We start from the raw sequence: 24,629 nt of genomic DNA, 5'->3' as shown, positions 1-24,629 counted from the left end.
TGGCACTCATAGCACGACTGCCAACAGACAAAGTCGACAAATTCTTCTGCACCTTCGGTTGCTACATAAGATTGAGTTGAGGGTGGCCCAGCAGCTCTTGGGGTTTCTCAATGTTGCCTGTAGGGTGGTTTGAACGGGCAGGATGCTTTGTCGGCGCATGGGCCTTGCTATGGCAGACGCATCGCTTCCTCATCACCGGATTCGCAGATCTGTGGGGTTGAGAGAGGACATAAGGGTCTGGGAGGTGTTACTTACTCAGTTTAATGGGGTACCAATGGATTTTCAGGGGGAGGGCATGGTGTGGCAAGTCCAGATATTCTCGGACGTGGTGGGAGCTTCTGGCTTTGGCATGTTTTGGGATGGCAGGTGTTGCGCAGAGGGGTGGCCTCAACAGTGGTTGACTCAATGCAGGAGTATAGATTTCTTGGAATTCTTTCAGGATCAGGGTGCGCTTGAAGCATGAGTGATACAATTTGTGCTGTTTTTGATGAAGAAAGGTTTGTTGCTGGCTTTGATTGGGGGCTAGCTAGCGGGGTGCCCTTCTATAGGAAGTTGTTTTTTGGTTTTGACCCAGCGAAAGATGACATCTTAGGGAGAATCTTAAAAGAGTGGGGAAAGGAAAGGACGTGGACAAGTACAGCAGTGAGGGAAGCCATTTATTTAAAATTGCTACTTGAATTGTTACACGTACTGCTGGTCTGCTGTACGGATGGATATGAGGTGGGGTTGTTTCGGTTGTGCATGATATGGATTTTTGTGTGGGCTTTTTGTGTGTCTGAGCTGTTGGGGGTAGGCATGGCTGTCGGCGTGAAGCATGAGGAAGTGTGCCTGGAGGGTGAATGTTTGGGCATCTGGCAATGAAAGTCTAAGACAATCAGCTTGGAAGGGTAAAATGGGTGTGGCTCTGCAAAGGAGGGAATGCTGCAGTGTGCCGGGTCGGTGAGTGGGGTACTTTTCTGGTGCAGGTGGTGCATGGGTACAAGGGTTTTTTGTCACACAAATGGTGTGGAGCTTACAGCATTTCAGCTGTTGGCTATTTTGAGGATTGCATTGCGACGGATTGGTCGTCAGGTGGGTAAATGTGGGACTCACTCATTCGGGACTGGGGCAGCAACTGCGACAGCCCGACTGGGGTGGGACTGGACGCAGATCAGGTGGATTGGAAGGTGGTATTGGCTATTATGTGAGCGGTATGTGCGGGCATGAGTGTCTTTGGGTGTATGGCGGTGGGGTGCAAATAACCACAAAAGGGTGTGTGGAGGGAGAGGAGGGGCTTGTTTTCCTTCTACTGAAATGTGTTTCTCTTTACAGGATGTGTGAGTGGTCTGGTGAGATCCAAGGTGGTCATGTGGTTGGTTGAGCATTCCTTTATACACTGGGCGGCAAATTATGTGGAGAAGCAGATTTATGGATGGTCTCTTGGACTGCCAGGCAGCTGTCATGAGGTTTTGTGGTGGGGGAAGAGCATGATGAGATGAGCCAATTGGCTACCCTTTCTGACATCCATGTTGCCAAATTGGAGTTGTCCTGATGTTTTATTGCTTCGCCTGGGGAAGAATGATCTGGTATGACTCTCTGGGCTCACCCTACTGCAACACATGCAGCAGGATCTAGAGTTGCTTTGGCAGAGGATGGCTGGAACTTGTTTGGTATGGACAGAATTCATGCCCCGAAAGAAATGGAGGGGAGCGATAAAACATGGGGAGATCAACAGGGCTAGGAGGAAACTCGATCGAGCTGTGAAGGGTTTTTGCTGGGCCCAGGGTACTAAGGTTTTGACACATGAAGGTGTTGTGTAGGCATTTTAGTAATAGCTCCTTGCATGTTATTTTAGCACATTAGACCTGCCGCTGTGCACTTTAACCTAGATATATTTTATTCAGCTTCGTTAATTATTTTAACAATAGCCACATTTGCGGTCCTGTTTTATTTCTCTCTATCCGGCTGTTCTTTGCTTAGGCCAGCACTGTGTTCTTAAACAAGCACTCTGTGCTTCTCTCAAGGCTACAGTAAGATAGGTTGCCGGTGAACATGGTAATGTTTTGTCTCTGGTATTCATAGAACACACACATCCTTACGTAGGGACATTTTCTCAGAACATCAGTTGTTTTATTATAAAAACACTTCCCTGTCCCATACAAGTTAAAGGGAGATTCCAGTCAGATGACCACGAGTGTATGCTGATTGCTTAATGCTTTGCTACAGCTGCTTATGCAGACTTCAGGCCTTTGCTCGGGTATGGGGGATGGGGATGATGTCTTCCCAGGGGAACCTAAAGGGCAGAACTAGAGCTTAACATGATATGCTCTAATATAGCCTAGGTAGGAATTAGTGTATTGACTCTAGTGACAATATGGTAGCGTTATTTCTATGCTTTACTCTCATTGTCACAATTTTAATCTTGTCAAGCTTTATCATCCTGGTTGTTGCAGTACATGCTTTATTGTCTAAGATGCAGTTGCTTCATTAAAACCTTATTGAAACATGTGCTGCTTCTACTTGTCCTTGTATATGTGAGACTAATGTGACTGAGAGAAACAGATGAGATCTGAGTGACCACGATTTCCTTGAGGATTCAGTTGTGTCATGCGCTTGGCTGCCCAATCATCCCTGCTCTTAGGTGGAGATGAGGCACTGCTAATTAGCCAGAGCAAAACCCAGATTAGGGCGACAGATGTCACCTGTAGTGGGTTAAGACTCAGGCCCTCATTATGACATTAGGGGTAAATCCCACTTACTGCCACGCTGACTGCCTCCAACTTAACCACCGCCGCGGCGGATATCCGTTCACCATATTATGACACACACACACCAATCCGTCAGTATTCAGCCACATACACAAATTCGCCAGCCCAAAGGTCAGTGATAAACTGGTGGTATCAAAACCCACACCGTTACGCCGACAGAACAACGCCCACCACATTATGACCCACGAATCACCACAGCTAACATTCAACGGCGGTAAACCATTGGCGGTACATACCGCCGCGTTCAAAATGGACACACACATACAAAACATCACCACATTGGACAATTCAAACAAACACACCTGACATCTATACATCCACCACACCCACACCACTATAAAACATACACCCACATTACCCACAACCCTTTACCATTACAAACCATTGCCAGCAGAGAGACATCAAGACCCCAGACACAACTAGAGCCACACACTATTCACACCTATACACCACTCACGCACCTCACATCACACACCCCAACACATTACCCAACACACCCCCACCTACATACCACACACAACACCCTTGGCACCACAAAGACACCCCCGTTTCACAGAGGAGAAGCTAAGGATCATGGTGGAGGGAATTATCAGGGTAATTGTCAGATATTTGGAGCACAGGTGCAGCAGATATCAATAGCTAGGAAGATGGAGCTATGGCATAGAAGCATGGACAGGGTCAACGCCGTGGGATAGGACCCAAGAACTAGGGATGACATTAGGAAAAGGTAGAACGACCTACGGGGGAAGGTGCATTCCAATGCAGCAAGGCACCAGCTCGCTGTACAGAGGACTGGCGGTGGACCCCCACCTCCTCCCCCACAACTAACAGCACAGGAGGAGCAAGTCTTGGCAATCCTGCATCCTGAGGGCCTGGCTGGAGTAAGAGGAGGACTGGACTCTGGTAAGTCAACTCTCTACTACTACTACTTCCCTCCCTGCATGCCATCACATACCCCCTCACTCCCATCACTCCAACACTTCCCACACACTCCACTATCACATCTCACTTATCCCAATGCCAAGCCCTGCATGTTGTACCAATGCATGGACACCCCTGTATGGACACTCATCTCTAAATCATGCACACCATAGAGAACTAACAATCCCATCATACACCAACGTACACAAGTGAAAGCTGCCAGGCCAAATACAACCAAAGAGGGCAAGCCACAGAAGCACAATATGTCAGAAACAGAAACCATAACACATCATTTACATCCCCACAGATATCCCAGCCAATGTCAGTGGAGAGGAGGTGCCAGCAATATCCAGTCCCCCAACTGAAGAGGCCCACAGTGATGACAGCAACTCTGGTTGGTTCAGTGGCAGTGGGCACATGGTTCAGGGGACAGAGGCACAGGCCAACAGGGAAACTGGGAGGACTGCTGTGCGCCAGGTGGAGGACAGACCCAGGGAACCGACTCTCCAGGAGGCACTTGCAGAGCCTATCAACATTCCCAGGACACGATGGGCCAGATCATGGACAATGTGCAGTAGAACAGACGGCTGCAGGAGGGACAGTACCAGGGGATCAGGGAGGACTTGCAGGCCATCAATAACAACCTGATCTCCATAGCAGGGGTGCTGGCAGACATAGCCAACATTATGAGGGAGGCAGTCACACAACAGCGGGCCCCTGCCACTAGCCAGACATCTAAACAGCCTTCCACCTCCACTGCCACTAGTGGCCAGGAGGCCCTGCCACAGGACTCACAGGACACCAGCATCCCTACCCCTACAAAAGGAGAACCACCTCGCAAACATTCCCTGCAATCCAGACAGAAGCCAGAGATGCTTGCCAAGACCCCCGCCTGGAAATGAGACTTACCTGATTGTCACCCGTGTGTCCCACTCAGTCACCCTGTCCACCTTGAACTGCCATTGCTCCCCTTCCTATGTCCCCTTGGGCAATGCACCTGTGCCACAAAAAGACTGGAACAATACCCTGGACTTTCCTCCATGATCACCCCATCCCCATGCACTTACCCCTCAATATTTTAGCACTTCAATAAACACCCTTGAGATAAAAAGAAGTTTGGAGCATGTCATGTTTTTCAATTATGTATTCATTGAAACAGGTACAAATATTTCAATTCAACTGTACAGAAAATGAGCATAGATTAATGACCTGTAGCTGGCTGCATTGATCACACCAGGAGTATATGTGAGGTCACCAACATCTGCAAAATGAATTGCCAGAGGGAACTGTAAGTGGGCATAGAAGTGGGAAATATCAACATGCCAGTGCCACAGAAATGCGAACAAATTGCAATGAAATGTGAAGTAACACTGTCCTACCTGTGTGTCATTGGAAGTATTGTCTAATTACTGATGTTCTGTTGTCCTCATCCTCATCCTCATCCTCTGCCTCCTCATCCTCACTGTCCACAGGGTCCACTGCTGGCACACGGGCATCTCCAGCCTCCACCTCCTGCAGGAATGGGACATGGCGTCTGAGGGCCAAGTTATGCAACATGCAGCATGCCACCACTATCTGGCAGACCTTCTTGGGTGAGTAGCACAGGGATCCACCTGTCAGCTGGAGGCACCGGAACCTGGACTTCAGGAGGCCAAAGGTTCTCTCAAATGATCCTTCTGGTTCGCCCATGTGCCTCATTATAACTTTTCTCTGCCCTTGTCTTGGCATTCCTCACACAGATCAGCAGCCATGATGGGTTTGGGTAACCAGAGTCACCTGCAATTATTGAGGGACAACATCTAGCCACACACTATCCCATATGGTCCACACCATACCCATACACCAACATATACTGGGTGGGAACCAGGGCTCCCTTATTAGCCACACCATGTGCCTCTGTAGTTGGGCCATCAAGTTTGGAATGCTGCTATTCCTCAGAATAAAGGCATCATTCACCGACCTGCACAATATCTGTACATTCATAGAGTGGAAACTCTTCTGATTTCTGAGCACCTGATCATTCTAACGGGGGGGACAAATGCAATATGTGTTCCATCAATCATCCCAATTATGTTGGGGATATGTTCCATTGCATAGAACTCGGCCTTCACTGTGGCCAAATCTTCAACCTGGGGAAATACAATGTAGCTGCACATGTGTTTAATCAGGTCAGACAACACTCTTGTCAGCACTATTGAGAACATTGGCTGTGACATTCCTGCTGCCAAGCCCACTGTCACTTGGAAAGAACCAGTTGCCATGAAATGGAGCACTGATAGAACTTGCACAAGAGGGAGGATTCCAGTGGGGTGACGGATAGCAGATATCAGGTCAGGCTCCAATTGGGCACAGAACTCTGTGATTGTGACCCTGTCAAGACTATAGGTGAGTATTATGTGCCTGTCCTCCAGTGTTGCCAAGACCACCAGGGGTATGTCTCCATCTCCTATTCATCCGCAGCGGTAGGAATCTATGAGGCAAAAGAGTGAGGCGCTACAACAGAACTTTGCATGCTGTTAACTTGTAATGGGGCAGTGTGATTTGTCCAGTAGTCCTAATTTCACCAGTGACGCAGCAATTTTCCAGGGCCTGTCCCCCCATGAAATGGCATCCACCTGTCCTGTGTGGAGGGACAGGTGAAAGTGAGGTAATTCCGCTGACGTTGTGCGCCGTTGAGGAAGGTGGTCGGGAACCGCCGTGCAATTCCTCATTGGTTAACATAGGGCCCTAGGGGTTACAGTGGCCAATTGTGATCTACGCCAGCGGAGATGGTATGCACCGCCACGGACGTGACCGGCATTTTCGATCTGATCCCTCACTTGCTACCTGATCTTCCACAAAAGAGGACCTACACTGCATGTGCTACTGTGACCTGTGTCTGGAACCTACCACGGCCCATGTGACTGGGGAAAGGGCCCCAGCCTTCACTTTGGAGGAGTTGGAGAGACTGGTGAATGGGGTCCTACTCCAGTACAGACTGCTGTATAGGCCTCCAGACCAACAGGTGAGTACACTGTGGGCACGATGCATGTGACAGGAATGCATGGAGTGGTGTGTGTGAAAACCTTGTGTAAGGAGGTGGGTGGATGTCCTCTGGGCTGCGTCTTGGTTGTGTGCTGGCCCAGGTGTGTGTAAATGGTGATGTGAATGGGTATGGTTGGCCATAAGGGTAACAGGCAGGACTGTTTGTCTAATTACATTTTCCTGTGCGTATTGCCTCTGCAGGTCAGCGCCCATCAAAAGTAGGTTATATGGTGTGCCATCACCAAGGAGGTGTGGACCCTGTGGGTCTATGGCAGGTGGAGCACCCACTGTTGCAAACGGTGGGAGGACCTGAGACGCTGGGCACAGAAGACTGCGAAGTCCCAGATGGGGATGGCCTCCCAATGAGGAAGGGGTGCCTGTTGAACCATGACCCCTCTGACGGCCTGCATACTGCCGGTGGCCTATACTGAGCTGGATGGGTGCTTGAGGGCATCACAGCAGCCACAAGGGGGTGAGTACAGTGCCCATCATTACAACTTATGCATGGTAGGGTGGTATCCGGGTGGGGTATGTGTGTCAGTGGGTGCCCCTAGGCCAGGCCTGACTTGCAGCGTAGGTCCCCTGGTGGCTAGGGTTCTCAAGGGATAATCCTGCTACCTATCTCGTAGGCATCCACTACTGGTCAGGGCTGTGTGGGTCCCAGATGTGCTGCATTTGGCGGTGTGTGCCCCGCCCCATGCCTTGGTGGCAAGCTATTTCTCTGGTAGTGCTATGGCATATTGAGTAGGCCTGTTCCCTGTATGTGAGGGTGCTGTGTACGCCAACGGTGGTGTTGGTGCAGACATTGACCCAGTGTATCCTTTGTCTCCTTCCCCTTTTTTGTTTTGTCATCCTGTCCTTATGTGCATTAGCATCAACTGGCAGAGGAGTGGAGGCACCGGCGATGGAGGGAGCTGCATCCCACAGGACCGAGGAGGCAGAGTCCACCGACGCTGAGGGCACCAGTGGGACGGAGGGCGAGGAGAGCACCACGTTGGAGACTGGAGGGGACGGTTCTGACACAAATACCTCCTCCGATGGAAGCTCCCTGGTGGTGGCGGACACTTCTGTGACCACCCCAGCTACATGTATATCCACCACCCCCGTACCAGCGCCGCCCTTCCCAGCAGCCCCTCATCAAATTGCCAGTGCCCGCTCACCGAGGAGGGTGGGCATCTCCTTGGCCCCAGGCACCTCAGGCTCTGCCCTAGTGAGCCCTGCTGCCCTGAGTGAGGAGCTATTGACCTCCTGAGATCCATCTCTGTAGCGCAGTCAACCATTGTGAATCCCATCCAGGGGCTGGCAGCCCAGATGCAACAGACTAATGCATTCCTGGAGGGCATTCACACTGGATTGGCGGCCCAACAGAGATCGATCCAGGCTCTGACCTTCTCTGTGATGGCAGCCATTGTCCCTGTTTCTACCCCCCCTCCAACCTCTTATTGTTCTCAGTCCCTTTATCCTCAACTCCAACCCATCCCAAGCACAAAGCCAGACGAGCATGTACACAAGACAACACACAAGAGTGGTATAGGCAAACACAAGCACCACACTTCATCCCACAGGCACCCACACAAACACCATCCAGATGCAGACACACCAATATCCACTATTTTCACTGTCTCCCCCTCCTCCTCCTCTTCCTCCACCTCCCTACCAGGTCCGTCGGCACTACATCATCATCCACTACCAGCATCATCACTACACCAAGCAGAACACACACCTCCCTGGCAGACACCTCCACGACAGCCATGCACACGTCCCCTATGTTCTCTCCCACTGTGTACCCCCCAAGGTACACAAACGCAAGCACTCATACACCCAACAGCCATCCACCTCACAACAGCATACAGGCCATGCACCTGCACCCAAAAGCAGCAGACACCTCCAACAATTACTCCCTCTTCCTCCACTCCCATTCCTTCTCCCTCTTCTCGGCCCAATGTCCCTAAAAAACTATTCCTATCCACCATTGACCTCTTCCCTACCCCGCCCCCGATCCTGCACGTATGGGAAGGTTTGGAAGAACCCAGCCAAGCACCTCGGCCACCCAGTCCATGGGCCCAGTCATCACCACACCCACTCGTGGTGGAAAAGGATCCAGGCCACATGTCCTGAAGGTGAAGGAGCCTGCACCAGACAACCTCAAGGGAAAGGAGCCTGTCCCAGCTGCCAGAAAGACCAAGGAGCCTTCCCCAGCAGGCAAGAAGGGAAAGGAGCCTGCCCCAGCAGGCAAGAAGGAAAGGAGACTGCCCCAGCTGCCAAGAAGAGCAAAGAGCCTGCAAAAGCAGGCAGGAAGACCAAGGGGCCTGGGGCAGGAACTGTGACGGGGCCCCCACCACCAACCACGGTTGTGCAGCTGTCCGAGGTTGCAGGGGATGGGCAGGAGCCTTTCCCCCCCAGTAGCACCACCACCTCCACTGGGCAGCTGTCCTAGGTTGCAGGGGATGGGAAGGAGCCTCCCCCCCTGAGCAGCACCACCACCTCCATTGAGCAGCCGTCTAAGGTTGCAGGGGGTGGGCAGGAGCCTCCCCCCCCCACAGCAGCACCACCACCTCCACTGAGCAGCTGTCCGAAGTTGCAGGGGATGGGCAGGAGCCTCCCCCCTCCATCAGCACCACCACCTCCACTGGGCAGCTGTCCGAGGTTGCAGGGGATGGGAAGGAGCCTCTCCCCCAGAGCAGCACCACCACCTCCATTGAGCAGCCGTCTAAGGTTGCAGGGGATGGGCAGGAGCCTCCCCCCCCCAACAGCAGCACCACCACCTCCACTGAGAAGCTGTCTAAGGTTGCAGGGCATGGGCAGGAGCCTCCACCCCAGCAGCACCACCACCTCCACTGAGCAGCCATCCGAGGCTGCAGGGGATGGGCAGGAGCCTCCCCCCACCAGCAGCAGCACCACCACTAAGCAGCCGTCCCCGCCGCCGGACGGTATGTAATCTTGCCTCCATGGGCTACTATGCGGCCTGCCCCCTGCAAATCCAGTGAGTATGACACCCACCTGAGAGACTGTGACCTTGCAGTCCCCAGGACCAAGCACAGGGCACTAGGGCCCCTCCAGAACCAGTGGGTAAGACACCCACATGCCCAACACTCCCCAGGGTCAAGAGCACAGGGCACGAGGCCCCCTCCAGAACCAATGGGTAAGACACCCACATTCACTTTTTCGAACTAGTTTTGTCCTTGCATTATTCATCTGAGTTACGGGGCTAAATTGTTTTTGTAATACAGCTGATTGTGTGTAGAGTGTGGGGGGGGGGATTGTACGTGTGTGTGTCACTCTCGTTTTCCTCCCTCCCTCCCTTGTGTGCTAGGTGGCTGTACTCACCAGCGTTGGTGTTTGTGGTGGAGCAGAACGTAAAATATCATGGGGAAGACATGCAGTTCAGGCTCCATGGCGGCGTGGTTCTTCCCTGTGTGTCCAGTGGCGAGTCCTTTCCCTTCTGAGCTCAGTTTTCGCCAGGCTTTTGATGTTGTTGGTACCGCCCCGGAAAAAAGTGGCTGTTTCCAATGTCTTCATATGGTGGGAGGAACACTGACTTCCGCCTAGCTGTAGGCAGCTATCTCCGTGGTGGCTGCTGTTTCCACCCTGGCGGTCGGTGTGGTACATTGGCTGTCTTTCGGAGATCTTTCCGCCATGGTCAGAATTTGGCGGTAGTTACCGCCAGCCTCTAGGCGGTATTACCGCCATTTTAACACCAACCGCCATGGTTGTAATGAGGGCCTCAGTCTCCCACACTGCAGGCGATTCTGCTGCTCAAATTCAGTAGTCTCATTAGAATAATGAGAGCCTACGCGACATGGCGCCGCCAACGTTTGGTCAGGGTCTAATTTTCGGGTCCTCTTGAGTATCTCGGTCTCACTACATAGAAAGACACCTTAATACTATATACTGATACATCCGTAGTATTGAGGATTTCCTCCTCAGCTAAGTAGGAAACACCTATCTGATGCTGGAGGTTGTTCAAGCTTGAACTCTAAAAGGATAATCCCCATTTGGTGTGCTTATCTCTGAACAAACTTACCATTCATTATGGCGAATCCAGAACAGGTAGCAATTGCAGTCAATATGAGACCACCCCTTACTGCACATTTATTGGCACATGGCCTAACGGCCCAAGGGGGTCCAATCACATTTGTTGTTGACACACACGCAGCCTATAGAACAGAACTTTTTTATTCTTGTGTCACATTTCCAGTAGTTGATGGGAACACAAATATATTTCATCACTATACACCTGCAAACGTACCTGCACAATACAGAGCATATGCATATTTCGAAATACCTCTATTTTATCAAGAACATAATAATTGGCTTGATGGTGCCCTACCCCACACAATTTTACATGTTAGGTTAGGTCCTCTAAGCAATGATAGTCCTACCTGGCCCTTACTGGCCACATATACACCTCACTGTGCTGCAGTGAACCTAACAGTAGCTGAAGTCCATTGGTTATATGCTGACTTGACGGCAATATACAGACGATTAGTACAGTTTGTGATGCAAACATTAAACACAAACCTAACACGTGCTGCACCACCGCAACCACATGCAGTAACACCAGGTATTAACTCTGCTACTGTACATTTGATTATGGGTAAAGTACCTGCCAAACGAGAAGAAATTCTGTTTTGGTTAGCTCAAAAAACAACGCGCTGGAAGCAGTATTTTCCCATACGGGACCTTAGGATAAACACAGAATACTAACTATGTGCTTGCCATTTGGGATGGTTCCCACAGTAGATAATTGTAATACATGGGGCACGGTATTTGCCACGCTCTATACAACCGCACATGGTACACCAACAGTTGCCAATTTACTGGAAGTGTTGAAACAAATTCAAGATGAATACAGGGCTGCCCCGAGCCTGGACTTAGGGATGCAATTAATGGGCAACTTTGCCACGGTATCCTCAATTATATTAAATAACCTTAAAGGGGAAGCATTCGCACTAGCGGTGTGCATGTGGCTCCGGGACGTTCCTCCACAGGATCAAGACCGTGAGCTGCCAAAGATTATCTCGGAGACCTACTCTAGCATGGGTCGAGGTAGTCTGGGGGCCAGACCAACAAAACCACAATTTCAAGGTAAATCTAATAAAGATTCTACCAAGTAAGCTCCTGAGGGTACTAAGAAATGCTGGGATAAAAAACTACAAACTCCTAAAAAAGAAAAGGGAGAATCTCAGCACATGGAGACACAACAGAATAGATATAATCTCAGAAATAGGGATAATATAAAAACACCTGACAGATACCAATATACTAATACGCGCCAACCTCGTTCCTTTCAAGACTCATCGGAAAAACGCACTGAGAGAGGTGGGCGGTCAGAGCAAAGAACTGAGTACGTGAAACTGAGACAACGCTCAACAGAAGTTTCTGTTAAAAAGGAAGAGAAACGTCTCCAACAAAAACCACAATTCAAAAAGAAAAAGGAGGCAGTAGTTTCAGTTCGATATGCCACTCAAGAAGAGGGTTCTCTTGAAGAACAAGGAGTGGGTACTAGCTCTATTAGACCGCGCGGCAGAGGTCACAATAGGAATCTTATAGAGCATCTAGAAGTGAAAGCTACTGATGACTTCCTACATGTAGTAACTGCGGACATGCATGTCTCCACTCCTGATAGGGTGTACAAAGTAACGTTACCGTTAGAAGGAGACATTTAAAGCACAATAGTTGGGACCGCGTCGTAAACATATATGATATTTTGCTGCCTGAAAAGGATTGGCCACCTGAATTTGTCCGTACCTGCCCATATGGGGAAGATGTTATTAAACCTTCTTTATCACTCCTTGTTCCTGAGGAGCTCGCAGAATCCTACGCCATTGATTGGGCATTGGCACTGGCACCTGCGTTATGTTGCAACCACGTAGGATGGGATAAAGATTCCCCCTACCATGTAATTCTTATTAAAAATCAACCCCAACCTCAACCCCAATATCCAAAACATGATTCTAAAGCACCCTTGAGGAAAATCCTCACACAATTGGAGTGCTGCCCAATCATCCCTGCTTTTGGGTAGAGATGAGGCACTGCTAGTTAGCACCCAGATTAGGGGGAAGACAGGTGTCACCTGTAGTGGGTTAAGGCTCAGTATCCCACACCGCAGGTGTTTCTGCCGCACGGATCCAGTAGTCTCATTAGAATAATGAGAGCCTACGTGACAAAGGTATCAAGGAGGAAGAGGCAGTACTCTTCCGGGATGATGGGGTGCACCTTTCGGGCACGGACAATGCATATCACAGCATGGAATTGTGTTTTTTGCTGGAGGATTTGTGGGTGAGAAGTTGTGGCTCAGAGATTCTGCCTAAAGGTGTTACAGTGTTTTCGCTGGTGGGGCAGCAAAACACCCCAAGGGTGTTGATGGGTGGCAGTAGCTGGGAGAGGGTGGAGAGCCAGATGCAGGCCTGGCCACCATTCCAGGGAGGAAAGAAGAAGCAGGTGAAAGATGACAGTGTGGTGGATGCCCGAACGAGGCAAGGTATGAAAGGAGAGTGTGGATAGTAGGTGAATGAAGGTGAAGGCTGGGTGAACGGAGGCAAAAGTGGGGAAATGAAATAGAAACTGAAAGGTGGGGCATTTCAAAAGGAGTGGAACCGAAAACATGCTGGAAAGTTGGAATGTTTAAAGTTATTCAAATGTTTTGTTATTAATTGCTTTCATGTCCTAATAAATGGACTTTTACACTACTCAGGAGAGTGGTGGTGATTGTGTCATGATGAAGGGCCCCATGGAGAGCAGCGACACAGTCTAGTCACTCCACAGGACAGGGAAAGGGCCACAGCATAGGGTTTGCAGGGGAGGTAAGCAGGGGAGAGTTTTTGTGGTGGGTATATATACTTAGGTAGGGGAGGGGTCAGCCTCTTCCATGCGAAAGCTGATCGCGCTGTAGGAAGTTTGGCCACCCACCCAACCTGCATAGGTTGAGCATTTGGACAAAGGCTAAGGTGTGGGGGGGGTTGCGTTCAGGTTCTTGTTGCCAGTTTAGGGCAGGTTGCAGTAAGTGGGCAGTAGCTGGGGGGAGGGTGGAGAGTCAGATGTGGGCCTGGCCATCCCTCCAGGGGGTAGGGTGGAAGAAGAAGCAGGTGAAGGATAATAGTGTGGGGGATGCCCGAATGAGGCAAGATATGAAAGGAGAGTGTGGACAGTAGGTGAATGAAGGTGGAGGCTGGGTGAATGGACGGAAAAGTGGGGGAACAAAATGGAAACTGAAAGGTGGGGCTTTTCAAAAGGGGTGATATGGAAAGGTTGCTGTAAAGTTGAAATGTTCGAAGTTATTCAAATGTTTTGTTATTAATTGCAATTCTGTCCTATTAAATGGCCTTTAACACTACTTGTGAGTGTGGTGGTCATTGTGTCATGAGGCCCGGGGGAAGGGGCAGCTACTCTCATGTATGACAAGTTATGACTTTAAAAAAAAAAATTGCAACAGAAAGCAACATAATATTATTACAGTTTGAGAGCATACTGCTATCTTACATAAAAAGATTATAGTTATTAAAAATTTGAGAAAAGAACAGACAGAAAAAAAGTCAGTGTCTCGACCATGAAGGCTACCAGACTGCAGTAGCTGTGCCAGCCCTGCTGTATTACACCTATTTTATTAATAATGTATACTAACGTTATCAGCAACCAACTCACAAATTACACCATGTATGTTCCTTTACATCACTATGATTTCAAATATTTAACAATTTAACAATTTAATTACACACCTATTCATGCTATTTATTTAAAAAAATTGTCTATTAATCATAGCAGTAGAAAGGGCACCTCCGTTTCATGGTGAAAGAGGCAGGAGCGGACATACGAAAAACAAGCATTTGCAATGCAATGGGTCTCGTGTTTGCTCGACCTAGAGCAATTAGCATTACCTCCCGTCCCTCCCTCGCCTTCCTTTTAACCAATGAGGCCTCCCGCCTCCCCCCTAGACCCTCCCTTCCCCTTTCAAAACCCCCCCCCACCCTTATCCCCTCCTGTTCTTTTGTCTAGCCCACGCTAGACGTATCTCTTTCCCTTTTCTTACCTGCACGGCGGGGCCTGGAGGTCGTCGAAGGAGGCGCTCCTCGGGACGCAGAGCTCCGCGAGGAGTGCTACGGCTGGGTCGTGTCTTGAACGAGCAGCACCACCACCTCCATTGAGCAGCCGTCTAAGGTTGCAGGGGGTGGGCAGGAGCCTCCCCCCCCCACAGCAGCACCACCACCTCCACTGAGCAGCTGTCCGAAGTTGCAGGGGATGGGCAGGAGCCTCCCCCCTCCATCAGCACCACCACCTCCACTGGGCAGCTGTCCGAGGTTGCAGGGGATGGGAAGGAGCCTCTCCCCCAGAGCAGCACCACCACCTCCATTGAGCAGCCGTCTAAGGTTGCAGGGGATGGGCAGGAGCCTCCCCCCCCCAACAGCAGCACCACCACCTCCACTGAGAAGCTGTCTAAGGTTGCAGGGCATGGGCAGGAGCCTCCACCCCAGCAGCACCACCACCTCCACTGAGCAGCCATCCGAGGCTGCAGGGGATGGGCAGGAGCCTCCCCCCACCAGCAGCAGCACCACCACTAAGCAGCCGTCCCCGCCGCCGGACGGTATGTAATCTTGCCTCCATGGGCTACTATGCGGCCTGCCCCCTGCAAATCCAGTGAGTATGACACCCACCTGAGAGACTGTGACCTTGCAGTCCCCAGGACCAAGCACAGGGCACTAGGGCCCCTCCAGAACCAGTGGGTAAGACACCCACATGCCCAACACTCCCCAGGGTCAAGAGCACAGGGCACGAGGCCCCCTCCAGAACCAATGGGTAAGACACCCACATTCACTTTTTCGAACTAGTTTTGTCCTTGCATTATTCATCTGAGTTACGGGGCTAAATTGTTTTTGTAATGCAGCTGATTGTGTGTAGAGTGTGGGGGGGGGGGGATTGTACGTGTGTGTGTCACTCTCGTTTTCCTCCCTCCCTCCCTTGTGTGCTAGGTGGCTGTACTCACCAGCGTTGGTGTTTGTGGTGGAGCAGAACGTAAAATATCATGGGGAAGACATGCAGTTCAGGCTCCATGGCGGCGTGGTTCTTCCCTGTGTGTCCAGTGGCGAGTCCTTTCCCTTCTGAGCTCAGTTTTCGCCAGGCTTTTGATGTTGTTGGTACCGCCCCGGAAAAAAGTGGCTGTTTCCAATGTCTTCATATGGTGGGAGGAACACTGACTTCCGCCTAGCTGTAGGCAGCTATCTCCGTGGTGGCTGCTGTTTCCACCCTGGCGGTCGGTGTGGTACATTGGCTGTCTTTCGGAGATCTTTCCGCCATGGTCAGAATTTGGCGGTAGTTACCGCCAGCCTCTAGGCGGTATTACCGCCATTTTAACACCAACCGCCATGGTTGTAATGAGGGCCTCAGTCTCCCACACTGCAGGCGATTCTGCTGCTCAAATTCAGTAGTCTCATTAGAATAATGAGAGCCTACGCGACATGGCGCCGCCAACGTTTGGTCAGGGTCTAATTTTCGGGTCCTCTTGAGTATCTCGGTCTCACTACATAGAAAGACACCTTAATACTATATACTGATACATCCGTAGTATTGAGGATTTCCTCCTCAGCTAAGTAGGAAACACCTATCTGATGCTGGAGGTTGTTCAAGCTTGAACTCTAAAAGGATAATCCCCATTTGGTGTGCTTATCTCTGAACAAACTTACCATTCATTATGGCGAATCCAGAACAGGTAGCAATTGCAGTCAATATGAGACCACCCCTTACTGCACATTTATTGGCACATGGCCTAACGGCCCAAGGGGGTCCAATCACATTTGTTGTTGACACACACGCAGCCTATAGAACAGAACTTTTTTATTCTTGTGTCACATTTCCAGTAGTTGATGGGAACACAAATATATTTCATCACTATACACCTGCAAACGTACCTGCACAATACAGAGCATATGCATATTTCGAAATACCTCTATTTTATCAAGAACATAATAATTGGCTTGATGGTGCCCTACCCCACACAATTTTACATGTTAGGTTAGGTCCTCTAAGCAATGATAGTCCTACCTGGCCCTTACTGGCCACATATACACCTCACTGTGCTGCAGTGAACCTAACAGTAGCTGAAGTCCATTGGTTATATGCTGACTTGACGGCAATATACAGACGATTAGTACAGTTTGTGATGCAAACATTAAACACAAACCTAACACGTGCTGCACCACCGCAACCACATGCAGTAACACCAGGTATTAACTCTGCTACTGTACATTTGATTATGGGTAAAGTACCTGCCAAACGAGAAGAAATTCTGTTTTGGTTAGCTCAAAAAACAACGCGCTGGAAGCAGTATTTTCCCATACGGGACCTTAGGATAAACACAGAATACTAACTATGTGCTTGCCATTTGGGATGGTTCCCACAGTAGATAATTGTAATACATGGGGCACGGTATTTGCCACGCTCTATACAACCGCACATGGTACACCAACAGTTGCCAATTTACTGGAAGTGTTGAAACAAATTCAAGATGAATACAGGGCTGCCCCGAGCCTGGACTTAGGGATGCAATTAATGGGCAACTTTGCCACGGTATCCTCAATTATATTAAATAACCTTAAAGGGGAAGCATTCGCACTAGCGGTGTGCATGTGGCTCCGGGACGTTCCTCCACAGGATCAAGACCGTGAGCTGCCAAAGATTATCTCGGAGACCTACTCTAGCATGGGTCGAGGTAGTCTGGGGGCCAGACCAACAAAACCACAATTTCAAGGTAAATCTAATAAAGATTCTACCAAGTAAGCTCCTGAGGGTACTAAGAAATGCTGGGATAAAAAACTACAAACTCCTAAAAAAGAAAAGGGAGAATCTCAGCACATGGAGACACAACAGAATAGATATAATCTCAGAAATAGGGATAATATAAAAACACCTGACAGATACCAATATACTAATACGCGCCAACCTCGTTCCTTTCAAGACTCATCGGAAAAACGCACTGAGAGAGGTGGGCGGTCAGAGCAAAGAACTGAGTACGTGAAACTGAGACAACGCTCAACAGAAGTTTCTGTTAAAAAGGAAGAGAAACGTCTCCAACAAAAACCACAATTCAAAAAGAAAAAGGAGGCAGTAGTTTCAGTTCGATATGCCACTCAAGAAGAGGGTTCTCTTGAAGAACAAGGAGTGGGTACTAGCTCTATTAGACCGCGCGGCAGAGGTCACAATAGGAATCTTATAGAGCATCTAGAAGTGAAAGCTACTGATGACTTCCTACATGTAGTAACTGCGGACATGCATGTCTCCACTCCTGATAGGGTGTACAAAGTAACGTTACCGTTAGAAGGAGACATTTAAAGCACAATAGTTGGGACCGCGTCGTAAACATATATGATATTTTGCTGCCTGAAAAGGATTGGCCACCTGAATTTGTCCGTACCTGCCCATATGGGGAAGATGTTATTAAACCTTCTTTATCACTCCTTGTTCCTGAGGAGCTCGCAGAATCCTATGCCATTGATTGGGCATTGGCACTGGCACCTGCGTTATGTTGCAACCACGTAGGATGGGATAAAGATTCCCCCTACCATGTAATTCTTATTAAAAATCAACCCCAACCTCAACCCCAATATCCAAAACATGATTCTAAAGCACCCTTGAGGAAAATCCTCACACAATTGGAGTGCTGCCCAATCATCCCTGCTTTTGGGTAGAGATGAGGCACTGCTAGTTAGCACCCAGATTAGGGGGAAGACAGGTGTCACCTGTAGTGGGTTAAGGCTCAGTATCCCACACCGCAGGTGTTTCTGCCGCACGGATCCAGTAGTCTCATTAGAATAATGAGAGCCTACGTGACAAAGGTATCAAGGAGGAAGAGGCAGTACTCTTCCGGGATGATGGGGTGCACCTTTCGGGCACGGACAATGCATATCACAGCATGGAATTGTGTTTTTTGCTGGAGGATTTGTGGGTGAGAAGTTGTGGCTCAGAGATTCTGCCTAAAGGTGTTACAGTGTTTTCGCTGGTGGGGCAGCAAAACACCCCAAGGGTGTTGATGGGTGGCAGTAGCTGGGAGAGGGTGGAGAGCCAGATGCAGGCCTGGCCACCATTCCAGGGAGGAAAGAAGAAGCAGGTGAAAGATGACAGTGTGGTGGATGCCCGAACGAGGCAAGGTATGAAAGGAGAGTGTGGATAGTAGGTGAATGAAGGTGAAGGCTGGGTGAACGGAGGCAAAAGTGGGGAAATGAAATAGAAACTGAAAGGTGGGGCATTTCAAAAGGAGTGGAACCGAAAACATGCTGGAAAGTTGGAATGTTTAAAGTTATTCAAATGTTTTGTTATTAATTGCTTTCATGTCCTAATAAATGGACTTTTACACTACTCAGGAGAGTGGTGGTGATTGTGTCATGATGAAGGGCCCCATGGAGAGCAGCGACACAGTCTAGTCACTCCACAGGACAGGGAAAGGGCCACAGCATAGGGTTTGCAGGGGAGGTAAGCAGGGGAGAGTTTTTGTGGTGGGTATATATACTTAGGTAGGGGAGGGGTCAGCCTCTTCCATGCGAAAGCTGATCGCGCTGTAGGAAGTTTGGCCACCCACCCAACCTGCATAGGTTGAGCATTTGGACAAAGGCTAAGGTGTGGGGGGGGTTGCGTTCAGGTTCTTGTTGCCAGTTTAGGGCAGGTTGCAGTAAGTGGGCAGTAGCTGGGGGGAGGGTGGAGAGTCAGATGTGGGCCTGGCCATCCTTCCAGGGGGTAGGGTGGAAGAAGAAGCAGGTGAAGGATAATAGTGTGGGGGATGCCCGAATGAGGCAAGATATGAAAGGAGAGTGTGGACAGTAGGTGAATGAAGGTGGAGGCTGGGTGAATGGACGGAAAAGTGGGGGAACAAAATGGAAACTGAAAGGTGGGGCTTTTCAAAAGGGGTGATATGGAAAGGTTGCTGTAAAGTTGAAATGTTCGAAGTTATTCAAATGTTTTGTTATTAATTGCAATTCTGTCCTATTAAATGGCCTTTAACACTACTTGTGAGTGTGGTGGTCATTGTGTCATGAGGCCCGGGGGAAGGGGCAGCTACTCTCATGTATGACAAGTTATGACTTTAAAAAAAAAAATTGCAACAGAAAGCAACATAATATTATTACAGTTTGAGAGCATACTGCTATCTTACATAAAAAGATTATAGTTATTAAAAATTTGAGAAAAGAACAGACAGAAAAAAAGTCAGTGTCTCGACCATGAAGGCTACCAGACTGCAGTAGCTGTGCCAGCCCTGCTGTATTACACCTATTTTATTAATAATGTATACTAACGTTATCAGCAACCAACTCACAAATTACACCATGTATGTTCCTTTACATCACTATGATTTCAAATATTTAACAATTTAACAATTTAATTACACACCTATTCATGCTATTTATTTAAAAAAATTGTCTATTAATCATAGCAGTAGAAAGGGCACCTCCGTTTCATGGTGAAAGAGGCAGGAGCGGACATACGAAAAACAAGCATTTGCAATGCAATGGTTCTCGTGTTTGCTCGACCTAGAGCAATTAGCATTACCTCCCGTCCCTCCCTCGCCTTCCTTTTAACCAATGAGGCCTCCCGCCTCCCCCCTAGACCCTCCCTTCCCCTTTCAAAACCCCCCCCCACCCTTATCCCCTCCTGTTCTTTTGTCTAGCCCACGCTAGACGTATCTCTTTCCCTTTTCTTACCTGCACGGCGGGGCCTGGAGGTCGTCGAAGGAGGCGCTCCTCGGGACGCAGAGCTCCGCGAGGAGTGCTACGGCTGGGTCGTGTCTTGAACGAGCAGCATGGCTGCTGGAGAGGCGTGTACTGGGGGCGGGCTGACGGGGTCGGCCAGTCCTCTGTGGCTGGGGCGTTGGTTTCCGGGTTTCCGCGCCGCGGAGCCGCGAGGAACCGAGGAACTTCGATTTTTGGGTTGCTTCCAGGTAGGACGGGCGTTCGGCCCGTGGTTTTTATGAAATGTTACATGGAGGTTGACCTTTTTAAGGATTGGTGGAGCCCTGTTGGGGGAGGACCGGGGTCCTTTATATAGGGTAGTTTTTTGGGATGGAAGTCAGTGTTTTTTGATGGTTTACCATGCCTAAAGCTCCAACAAAGAGACGTAGGATTGTCTCTTCTTCCTCCTCGGAGGAGGGAGGTGAGGATAGCATTGTTCTTCCTGAGAACCCACAGGTACCTGACAGGGGTACTCCCCTCATGTCTAGAGAGGAAGTGCAGGATATGATTGAGGTAGCTGTTACCAGGGCACTGCAAGCTGGCGTGGCCAGGTCTGGTCAGCCTAAGCGTGCGCACTCATCGGTAGCAGCAAGGAAATCCTCATCAGAGAGTGAGGATGAGGCCCCATCAACGTCATCTGGGGGGAAATATGTTTCCAGAGAAGAAATGTGGTTAGTGATGGCACATGTTCGGGACAATTTGGGTTTCCCAGTGTTTCAACCTACAACCTCGGATTCTCATTTATTTCCTCAATATCAGACACCTTCAAAATTTGCCATGCCTTTCAAGGGACCTGTGAAGGATATGGTGTTTCGTGAGTGGAAGGATGTGGAGAAGGCTCAAGTTCCACGATTCCTTCAGAAACTTTACTTACTTGAGGGTGAGGAGGTTTTGCCCCCTTCAATACGCCTGGACTCTATTTTGGCTACTCTAATTGGCAAAACGGCAGTCAATCCGGAGGATTGTGTGCCTACGGATGCCACAGACCGTAAAGTGGATTCAGGTCTTAAGAGGGCTTTTGCTGCGGAGAATCTGGCGCTGAAGGCAGGGATTTATTCTGCTTATGCGTCGCAGTCATTGGTTCAAGACTTTGATAAACTGGCAGTCGCTGTACAGGAAGGGGCGGAATGTTCAGAGCTCCTGGCTGGTATGGAGCAGCAGGCCAGATTGTTGGCTGATGTGTCTTCTGATGTGGTCCGTACTTCGGCTCTGGCTTCTGGGTCTTTGATTGGGGCTCGTAGGTCTCTCTGGTTGCGTTCCTGGAAGGCTGATCCAGGGGAGAAGGCGGCATTGTTGAGACTGCCGTTTGAAGGCCGTAACCTGTTTGGAGAGCAATTGCCGTCCATGCTTTCCAAGGCATTTAAGGAGAGGAAGCATGCCTTACCTTATAAAGGGGGTTCTTCTTCGGGTAAAGGGTGGAAGAAGCATTCCAGATCTTCTCCTACTAGGGATGCTAAATCCTTTTCATTTAGGAAACGACGTTTTCAGCCACGTTTTTCGCCTAAGAAGTCTGCTCCTGCGACCCGGGGTAGTTTCAAGAAGGGGTCCTGACAATCACTGTGGGCCTGGCAGAGGGCCGGTTGGGGGAAGACTGAGTCACTTTCTTTCAGCTTGGGAGGACAGTGTAAACGATCATTGGGTAATAGACATTGTGACCAATGGTTATGTCATAGATTTTGTTGTGGTTCCTCCAGATTCAGGGGTACGTCCCACACCTCTGCCTTCAAGGGGGTCACGGAGAAGAGCATTGTTGAACGGAGTGCGAGACTTACTGGTCAAAGGGGCCATTTCCCGCGTTCCGCTAGACGAACGGGGTCAGGGCACTTATTCGGTCTTGTTTCTTGTACAGAAAGTTTCAGGGGGATTTCGGCCTGTGCTTAATCTAAAGGAGGTGAATACCTGGATCAGGACAGTGCATTTCCGCATGCTGTCCATTCAGACTATTTTTCCATTGGTCAGACAAGGGGACTTTCTGGTGTCACTGGATCTGCAGGATGCTTACCTACACGTGCCTGTGGCAAGATCCTCTCAAAAGTTCCTGAGGTTTGCTGTGGGTCAGGACCATTTTCAGTTTTGCGTTCTGCCTTTCGGTCTAAAATCTTCTCCTCGGATTTTCACAAAAGTGCTGGCTCCTCTAGTGGCTCTGCTTCATTCAGAAGGGGTGTTTCTGCATCCTTATTTAGACGACATTTTGATTCATGCCCATTCACGAGACCTTTTGCAGAGGCAGGTGGCCCGAGTTCTGGGGGTCCTGCAAAACCACGGGTTTTTGATCAATTGGGAGAAATCAGACTTAGTGCCGTCCCAGGATCTGGTTTTTCTAGGGGCTCGGTTTCAGACTCTTCTAGGGTTGGTGACTGTGTCCGAAAAAAGGTTGGATGTACTCCAGGCTTTGGTAAAGAAGGTGTTGTTACTGTCTGCTCCCCGAGCTCTTCTATGGTTGCGACTGCAGGTTCATTTGGCGTCAGTGATATTTCTGGTTCCTTGGGCACGTTTCCATCTCCTGTGCTTGATGACGTGGTTCTTGAGAAGGTGGGCTCCAGGGTCCGGTTCTCTGAAGGACAGGGTTCCAGGGTCCGGATTGATTTACAGAGAGTTGCAATGGTGGTTGGATGCAGACCACCTGAGGGTAGGGGTGTCTTTATCGCCTCTGAGACCCGTGGTGGTGACGACGGATGCCAGCCTCTCCGGGTGGGGGGCATGGATGGGGTCAGCCCAGATTCAGGGGTTTTGGTCCCCTCGGGAAGCGAGTCGGTCATCAAATTGGCGCGAATTGCGGGCAATATTCCTGGCTCTGGTCCATTTCCAGGATTCCCTGAGGGGGTTGGCGGTTCTGGTTCGCACAGACAACTTAGTGGCCAAGGCTTATGTCAATCGGCAAGGGGGGACCAGATCGAGGGCTCTGTTCAATCTAGTCAGGGAGATTTTTGTGTGGGCTCAGGAGTGGGTTCCTTCTCTCAGGGCTACGTACATTCGGGGGGTGGTAAATGTTCGGGCGGATCTACTGAGCAGAGTGATTCCTTCCTCTCAACTTTTCTCTCTCCGGAAGTCTCTGTTTCAGCATCTGGTTCGGCTTTGGGGTCTTCCAGTGCTGGATGTGTTTGCGTCAGTAGGGAATGCGAAAGTGGAGCGCTTCTGCTCCCGGTTTCGGTGTCCCCAAGCATGGGAGGTGGACGGGATGTCATGTCCTTGGCCGCAGGGCCTTTTATATGCGTTCCCTCCGTTTCAACTACTCAGGGCGTTTCTGTTACGAGTGAGGGATCTGGGGTCCAGGGTTATCCTGATTGCGCCACTTTGGCCGAGGGCGAATTGGTTCCCATTGTTGAGGCTGATGGCGGAGGGGAGGATGTGGCCTCTGCCTCTTTGTCCTTCTCCCCTGGAGTTTCCCTGCCTCCCATTGGGGTCATTGAGGAGGTTACACTTGACGGCTTGGAAGTTGAACGGAGGGGGTTGACAGGTCTAGGGGTGCCGGTGGCTTTGAGTTCTACCTTGCTGGCTTCAAGGAGACGTTCAACTTTGCTTTCTTATGGTAGACAGTGGAAGGTGTTTTCGTCTTGGTGCTTAAGTCGTTAGTTGGATCCTACCTGCGCTTCTCTCTTTGAGGTGATGCAGTTCCTGCAGGACGGTGCTCATTTAGGGTTGTCAGTGGCATCTCTTCGGGTACAGTGGGCGGCTATTCAGGCATTTAGAGGACCGTGGCGTAATCTTCAGGATGAAGGGCGATTGATGCCTAGATTTTTTCAGGGGCTTCTTAATTTATTTCCTCGCCCGGTACGTTCTTTTCCTTCATGGGATCTGTCCTTGGTTTTGGATGTGTTGACGGAGGCCCCTTTTGAACCATTGGGGGACTGTGATTTGCGACATCTATCTTTGAAGGCGTTCTTTTTGGTCGCCATTACTTCAGCTCGTCGGTTGGGGGAATTGGGGGCATTGGCATGTTCCTTTCCTTTTTGTAAGATTTTTCCCGATAGGGTGGTTCTGGTTCCGGTGCCTTCCTTTATTCCGAAAGTCAATTCTTCGTTCCATTCAAGACAGGAGGTCATCCTTCCTTCATTTTGTCCGAATCCCTCATCAAGGGAGGAGGTCCGTTTGCATTCGTTGGATGTACGTAGGGTTTTGTTGGAGTATCTGCGGGTGGTGGCTCCTTTTCGTAAAGGGGATTCACTGTTTGTTAATTTTGGTCCGGCGCGCAAAGGTGAGAAACCTTCCACGGCTTCCTTGAGTCGGT

The sequence above is a fragment of the Pleurodeles waltl genome, chromosome 7, assembly GCF_031143425.1.
Source record: "Pleurodeles waltl isolate 20211129_DDA chromosome 7, aPleWal1.hap1.20221129, whole genome shotgun sequence".
NCBI classification, from domain to species: domain Eukaryota; kingdom Metazoa; phylum Chordata; class Amphibia; order Caudata; family Salamandridae; genus Pleurodeles; species Pleurodeles waltl.
Note: the sequence above shows the minus strand (reverse complement) of the source record.